The following is an 8,307-nucleotide window of genomic DNA, read 5'->3' on the forward strand; positions in this document are numbered from 1 at the left end:
GGGGACAGCAACTTCCTCCCTGAAACTCTGATGATAATAATAGCTAATACATAATAGCTCTTTTTAGTGCTTTACAAGTATTTTCTTATTTAATTGCACAACTGCCTATTGGGTGGGTCTTATTACTAGCCTGATTTTACAGAAGAAAAAATTGAGGATCAGAGAGGTTAAGTAACTTACCCAAAGACACCCAGTAAGAACACAAAAGAAGTGATATTTCCAAAGCAGAGGTAAATGTCCTATAATTCTAGCAAAGATTTGGTTGGGAGCCTGGATGACCATGTTCTCACTGCTCCATCCTCAGGCCTCCCTGCTCCTGGCACGTTAGATTGTCTCTGCCTGATGCCTCCTCTATCACCGGGCTCCCAGCCCTTCCAGAACAAGTGGGCACTGCCTCTTCTCCCTTATTCAAGCCTCACAGACCCTTCAGGGTTTTCCCACTAGGTTCTGGTCTCCCTTGGCCTAAGCCAGGGCCCTCCATTGAGACTGGTCTTTGTCCTGCAGTGCAGGGACTTGGTACCCAAAGGGCCTGGCACAGCTTCACACTCCAGCGCCTGTGAACCAGGGGGCCTCACACGCCAACAGCCCTGCTCTCTCAGAGCTTCAGCTGAGCAATTTCTTCCAGCAGGTGCCTGGCTCCTCCTCCCAATCCTAACCCTCCTAACTTGTTTGTTTGACTCCTAACCCTCCTCACTTCCTGTTTTTACTTTTTATTATGGAGAATTCAGAACACAGAAAAAGTAGACAGAATAATATAATGTACCCCATGAACCTATAAGTCAGACCCAACAACAATCAATTCGCGGTCAGACCTGCTCCATCTGCAGCCACATTCACTCCCCCTTTCCATGTCATTTGAAGCAAATCCCAAACATCAGATGATTTCACCCATAAATATTTCCGCGTGTGTCTGGAAGAAAAAGGTACACACACACACACATATCATGGTAATATTATTCTATATATGCAGACATATGAGGTCTAACAATTGAGTTCGCGAACTTGTTGCAACAATATTGCTAACCTTTTTGATATCAGAGGGATTATTCATTATGAATTTGTACCAACTGGACAAAGTTAACCAAGTTTACTATTTGGAAGTGCTGTAAAGGCTGCGTGAACTTTTCAATGCACCAGTTCACACGGGAGGGAGTTTTGAGCCAGTAAACAAATAACTGTATTGGAACTCCCTCCCTACTCACCTATCTGGCCCCCAATGACTTCCTTCTTTACTCAAAGATAAAGGATATATTGAAAGGAAGACATTTTGATGACATTCAGGACATCAAGGGTAATACGACGACATCCCTGATGGCCATTCCAGAAAAGAGTTCCAAAATTGCTTAGAAGGGTGGACTAGGCACTGGTGTCAGTGCATAGCTTCCCAAGGGGAGTCCTTTGAAGGTGATGGTAGTGATATTCAGCAATGAGGTATGTAGCACTTTTTCTGAGGTGAGTTTGCGAACTGAATTGTCCAAACTCGTACATATACAGACGGTGCCAAAAAAAGTATACACATTTTAAGAAAGGAAAACTGTATTAAAATTGTAATACTCACTATATACCGATAACAAAAGATGAATACAAGTCACGTTTGACTTCTGCAATTACAAGAGGTGCTCCAAGTGGTTACCATCAGCATCCAGACACTTCTGATTACAGCGATCCACTGCTTGAGTAATGCTGAGCAAAGTGTCCACTTGTATACATTTTTTTGGCACTCCCAATATACATAAATTTTATGTATGTACAGTTGATCTTTGACCAATGTGGGTTTGAACTGTGTTGGTCCACTTATACATGGATTGTTTTCAATTGACCTGAGCAGTTCAATTGACCCACACAGGCCAAACCTGCTTTGTTCAAGGTTCAACTGTACGTTTGGTGGTTGGGATCAAAGTGTGTGGAGGGCTGACTTAAATAATATGCGAATTTTCAACTGCGTGGGAGGTCAGCACCACGCACCCCCATATTGTTCAAGGGTCAACTGTACATGTATATGTAAATATATGAAACAATATTGCCATTATCATACCCCAAGAGATATTTAGCAATAGTTCCTCAATATAATCAAATACCCAGTCAACGTTCAAAATGCTGGTTCCTCATAAATGTCATCTGCTATGGACTGAATTGCGTTTCTCGCAAATTCGTATATTGAGGCCCTAACCCCCAATGTGACTGTATTTGGCCATGGGGAGTTTGGAAGGTAATTAAGGTTAAATTAGGTCATAACAATGGGTTCCTCATCTGATAGGCCTGGTGGCCTTATAAGAAGAGGAAGTGATCTCTCTCTACATCCCCCCCCCCCCCCAATCACATGGCTCCAAGAAAAGGCCCTGTACAAGCCAGGAGAGAGTCCTCCCCAGAAACAGAACCCTGACAGACCTTGACCTGGGACTTCAAGCCTCCAGAACTGTGAGAAACACATTCTGCTATTTTTAAGCTTCCCAGTTTGTGGTGTTTTGTTATCGCAGTCTGAGCAGAGTAATTCATCATCATTTTCAAATAAGGTGCACATGTTACAATGAGCTGTCCTGTCTATTAACTCTCTTTTTATCCACAGGTTCACCTTGCTGTTTTTGTTTTCCTGCACAGTATAGCAGAGAGGACACTAGGTTGCTGGCCTTATAGGTCCCGCAGTTGGAACGACGGCAGCACCGGCCTCTGGATTTCCTGTTCGTGGTGGTTAGATCTAGGGACTTGACCAGATTCATACTTAAATGCCACTTCTTCCTGACGTCCTCCCAGATTGGGGAGGCTTCCTTCCTCGGTGCTCCTCTTCCCTCAACTACAGTGCCCATTTTCTTCCTCTGTCTCCAGCAGATGGTACGTTGGCTCCCTGAAGGCAGGGCCTGGGCACACACAGGCTTCCTGGCTGGTACCCAGCCCAGCCCAGTGTCCCGCATACAGTGGGGGCCTCAGAAGGCAGTGGACAAATGTCACACCTTAAGCCCAGAGGCTTATCTTATACTCTAGCAGCGAGTGCCTGAGCTTCCAGAGCAGAATCTGGGCCCAAACAGCAGGACCTGCCCCTCACACAAAGGCGAGAGAGTGGGGAGAGGCACCTGTACGAAGCTACCTAAGAGCCCAGCTCTGAACGTGACACAGGCACCATCAGAGCTGCATCTGCCAGGAAGAAGGGTCAAGATGCCACATCTCCACATCCTTGACCTTGGCTATTTACAGTTCTGCCAGCCTTTCCGCCTAACTCGTGTCTTACCTGCAAGCATCAGCTGAGGCTCAACCCAGGCTTTCTGGTCTCCTCCTTCACACACACCCTGCACCGCCCAGTTCAGAATCTCTCCCAGGGTTCCTGCCTTCCGACCCCAGCCGGGAGTGTGCCCAACACCTGCAGGGCGTGGCCAAGGCATGCCCCACCTTTGCTTCCAACTCAACGTGCAGTCCCTAAAACCAGAACCTTATCCCACAGAAGGATTCCCAAATGCCTTGGTGAGCTGTCAAGACCCTCCTCGTCTGGCTCTGATCAACCTTCCCAGCCCCACCCCCAGGTGTGGGTTGTGACCTGAGGGGTGGCTCTGCACTATGTCAGCTGAGCTAAGCTGAACGACAGTTCCAGAATCCCCTTTCCTGTGAGTTGGCCGTGGTGGCAGGAGGGGACGCAGCAGCCGTGTTCGCTCCTGAGGTAGGTGCAGCATTGTTGCACCGCACACCTGTCGATGCAGGTCTCTGGGCTCCCTCCCCACCTGCTTCTCTAGCTTGTCTAGATCCTGGGCCAAGTGTGTGTTCCGCTGCAGGACAAAGTGTGTCAACTTCTCCTGCAGGTCACCTGTGTCATTGATGGGTTGGAGGTGGCTGCCTGTTCATCCTCTAGAGTCCCAGGTCTTTCTCACTGGTTCAGTTCATTCTTGCTTCCCCCACTTCACATCCATTTTCCCTACCCCACTGCCTGCCCTGATAATTTTAGTCTCAGAAGTATCAATTTTTAAAGTAGCTTCCCCATTGTAAAAAGTCAAATTCCGTATTCTGTCTCACTCCTGGTTGTTATGCTTCTCTCATCAAATCTGACATTTACGAAAAACAGTCACGGGGATGTAAAGTACAGCATAGGGAATATAGTCAGTAATATTGTAATAACCATGTATGGTGTCAGATGGGTACTAGACTTATGGGGGAGGGGTCACTTCATAAGTTATATAAACACCTAACCACTATGTTGTATACCTGAAATTAATATAATATTGCATGTCAACTGTAATTGAAAACAATTCAAATTATTTTTAAAAAACTGGATCTATATGCCTTGGGCTAGTAACTGAACTTCACTTTCCTTATCTGTGAAGTGGGGATAATTACAGTGCCAACCTGTAATTAGTGTTTTCAAGATTAATTGGGATAATAATATGTGTAAGGGCTTAGAGTAAATCCTGGTACAGAGTAGGTACTCAGTGAATGTTGGCTACAGACATTTTTATTCCTGACAGAAAATCTTTCCTATAGCTGCCCCTACCTTGACCAATTAGCTATTTTGTTGTGAATGTCTCTATCCTGTCAACAGCCTGGTCACTTCCTCCAGGAAGCCTTCTTTGATATCCACTGCTGGAAATTCCTTTCCCTCTTCAGACACCTGGTGTTCCTCTCTGTTTACTTTAATTTCTTCTGCCCCATTCATTAAGTCATGTAATCGGTTGACAAGTATTCTTGAGCACCTATTATGTGGCAACTCTGTGGTAGAGGTTTTGGATTAAACACAGTCCCCTGCCCCTTAGCTCACAATGTAATGAGGAAGATGGGCCTGTTAACTGCTAAAATACGATGTGGGAAATGCTTTGAGCAAGGGAATTATGAACACTCAAAGAGGGAGCATCAAAGTCTGCAGAGAACAGAGAGTGCTATTAAGGAAAGCCTCCCAGCAGAGGCAACCTAAAGAATGAAGGATGAATGAACTCGCCAGGTGGACAAGGTAAGAAAAGGCATTCAAAGCAGAAGGAACGGCATCGGCAAAATGATGTGGGCTTGAGAGGCCAGGGCAAGACCAGGAAGAAGAACTGGGGTCCAGCACGTTGGGATGTCCAGGGGCTGGGGAATGGCAGGGCATGGGCTGAGGGGGCCCCAGGAGCCTGGTCCTGACAGGCTTTGTCTGCCGAGTTGAGGTGCTTGTGAGGTAAGAGGAGTGTGTCCAGAATTTTAAGCAGAGGACCCTGATCCGATGGGCGTAAACATATCTCCCTCTGAGTGGGGCAACGTCTCCATTTCAAGGCTCTTGGTGTCCTTGGCATGGATATAAGCCTTATGCTTTCTCTCCTGTGCTTTCAAGCCCTAAGAGGATGGAATTGCTCAGTCCCCTGCAGCCCAGACAGGGGGAAAGAGGGAGGCGGAGGGAGGGAAGGAGGGAGTGAGAGAGGGAGGGAGGGAGAGAGGGCGGGAAGGAAAGAAAGATGCCCAAGCATTAACAGCAGGGCTGGCTGGCTGTCAAGAAAGCTTTGCCCTGGGATGCAATGGGAGCTTTGTGTGCAGATGGGGACACCCAAAAGGCCTCTCACTGAGAACCTTGGAGCAGCAGGGGACATTTGGGGGCTGCCAGGGAAGAAGTGTCAACATTTGGGACCTGGATGCTGCAAGTGTGTGTGTGTATGTGTGTGGTTTGTATGTGTATGTGGTGTGTATCTGGTGTACATGTATGTGTATGTGGGGTATGTGTGTACATGGTGTGTATGTGGTGTGTGTGTGGTGTGTGTATGTGGTATGTGCGGTGTGTGCATGAGTGTGGTATGTGTGTGGTGTTTGTATGATATGTATGGTGTATGTGGTGTGTGTGTGTGCGTGTGTGTGTGCGCAGGGAATCTCAGGGGTTCATGAGGGTATAGCTTTCTCAGGGGAGCACTTATGCCCAGTCAGCCAAGGACTGAGAAGGGATAGGCTGGCTTGGCGTGTTCGAGCCTCCTCCATGCCTTCAACTTCACCCCGCTGCTGGCCCCCAGCCTCAGCCAAGCACAGCACCTGCCGAAAGCTTAATGGCCTGTGACAGACAGGCCAGTGACGGAGGGAGGGAAGTGGCTCCAGGGAAGATGCAGGCAGCCAACTGAAACCTGTTCCTGCGGCTGCTGCAGCCCTTGTCACCCCTCCCCATGCCCACCTCACAACCCCTCTTTCCCCCTCAGCCCCTCCTGCCCTGCCGGTCTTCAGGAGGCGCTGGCAGGGGCTGTCTGGGTAGTCACATGGTGAGCAGAGACCACACTAGTGCTTTGGTCATCAGTCCCTGGCTTGAAGGGAGGAAGCTGAAAAAAGTTAGCCTCCCTTGCAGACCAGTCTGGTCTGTCCCCTCCCCCAGATAATCGGAATTTCCCCATTCTGTCCCTCTGCCACACTCCCACCCTTTGCTGAGGCTATCATCTGGGACAGCTTGGGGCTGCCACCTGCACCATCAATGGACGTGGGTCCAGGCCTCAGGAAGCTGCCTGCTTCCCTGCCCTGCACCTTTTCCAGGATGCTTCCCACATTTTGGCTTCTGTGCGCTCCAGCCCCTTTGTGATCTGGGTGTTCCTAAATTGTATTGTCAGTCTGGGGGCTGTAATTACTCAGAGCCATTCAGCTCTGTGAGGGGCGCAAGGAAGCAAAAATCAACCCCCTCCACACACTCGCCGAGGGCCGGCTGCCCAGGCAGAGGGTCTGCTAAGGGTGCAAAGACAGTGCAAAGATAAGACAGCTAACGTGTCAGTCCTGACGTGGGTGGCCAGGAGGACGTCAGGGAAGAACATAAGCAGCTTTCTTCTTTGGCGGCCTGCGCACTATCTAGTTTCAAAGTTGGCATTCTCAGGGATTGGGCAAGGCTTGTGCCAGGCCTTGGCACCCACCCCACTATGCAGGAAGGACTCAAGGTCACCAGAGGCAGACAGCAGGTGGGGCTGAAAGAGGTGTCCTGGGAAACCAGGAACGAAGAGGGAGGGGCAGCATGTGTGAAATAGCAGCAGGGCAGGAGGCAGGAGCCATGTCCCCAGGAGGCTGGAAGAGGGGCAGAGAGACAGATCGTGTTTCTGGGGGAGGAGAGAGGCCCAGCAGAGCCAGCTCCAGGGTCTGGGCAGGAAGGCGCCAGAAGGGAACCAGCGAGACAAGACCAGAGCCCAGGAACGGTGCCAGGCCGTGCCTGAGAAGGCGCCTAGAGTGCCAGCACATGGGCAGCATGTGGGGCCTCACACCCCCAGGTCAGGCCCCTTTTATCTCCAAACAGGGGTGGGCCTTTCTCAAGGACTGCTGGGTCCTTCACAGCAGCTCAAGGAGAAACATGAGCGGCTTGGAGAGAATCGACAGGTTTCCAAGTGGAGAAAGAGAAGCAATTGTTTCTGCACAGCCAGCCAGCTGCCCGGCCCACTGGTGACCTTTCTCCCATGACCCACTTTCCAGCCTGAGCCACCTCTTCCCATCTTCTCACACAATAGCGGGAGTTATTCACTGCCTGCGATTCCACCATTACGCACTTTGTCTAAGTTCTTCTTTTACATATTTCCAGGAGAGCTGTTACATAACCAACCACACAGAAGCCCACTAAAATCCCGTTCTCCCATCAAAGCGCTGCAGGATTCCTTCCTTCCCACTAGGTTTCCCCCTTCTTTCTTTCAACACGGAGCCCCTGTGCTCGGAATTCGGGGAAATGCGACAAATGATACTCATAAATCTTGCCTGAGGCCTTAGTCTTTACAAGGCTTTGAGAGGGCAGGACCTTGGCTTATGTGTCTCTGTGTCCTCAGATGTTAGCACAATGCCTGCCACATAGTAGGGCTTCCATAAATCTTTCGTGCGTAGGGAGCAGGACGTTCTGAACATGTAGGAAGGGGTTGTAGGAGAGGGTAGCGTTCTCTTTCCTCCATCTTCTGCCATCTCTGAGTTTGGTTTCTCGTGTCCCCAACTTCCTTGTCCACCCTGACCGGGTCCCGTCAGCCCCAGCCCTGTCCCTTCTCCTACCCCAGGGCCCAGCCCCTCAGACTAGAGCACGCTTTTCATCCCCAGTTTTCCATCCACCTCGGAGCTCAGTGCTCCAGTGAGTGAGCCACCACCCTCCCCAAAAGGGCAAATCAGAAAGATTTGCTGGCTGAATGGCTACTCTAGCCTCAGTTTCCCCATGCTTTTTGAAGACTACCTTCATCTGGTTTATGTTAGGGATACCTAGTTTATGTCTCCTGGTGTCATAGCCAAGTCTGTAGCCGGTGGCCTACAAGGCCCCACTCCCTGGCCTCATTTCCACCGGCTTCCCCTCTCTCACTCTGCTCTGGACACTTGGCTTCTTCTCTACTCTCTAACCTGCCAGACACATCCCCCCCTCAGGCCCTTTGCACTTGCCATTTATATCTA

General features: G+C 49.7%; 1 long non-coding RNA gene across 1 annotated transcript; it reads left to right on the forward strand.

Annotated features, from left to right (window-relative positions):
- Positions 1-2,315: 2,315 nt before the first annotated feature.
- On the forward strand, positions 2,316-4,175 carry LOC148758863 (uncharacterized). Its single transcript, XR_016020346.1, has 2 exons — positions 2,316-2,418; positions 2,567-4,175. It is a non-coding gene; the product is annotated as an uncharacterized LOC148758863 (long non-coding RNA).
- The last annotated feature ends 4,132 nt before the right edge of the window (positions 4,176-8,307 follow it).

The sequence above is a fragment of the Rhinolophus sinicus genome, chromosome 2 (genome assembly GCF_057876585.1).
Source record: "Rhinolophus sinicus isolate RSI-liver-muscle chromosome 2, RSI-T2T, whole genome shotgun sequence".
In the NCBI taxonomy this organism is placed as follows: Eukaryota; Metazoa; Chordata; class Mammalia; order Chiroptera; family Rhinolophidae; genus Rhinolophus; species Rhinolophus sinicus.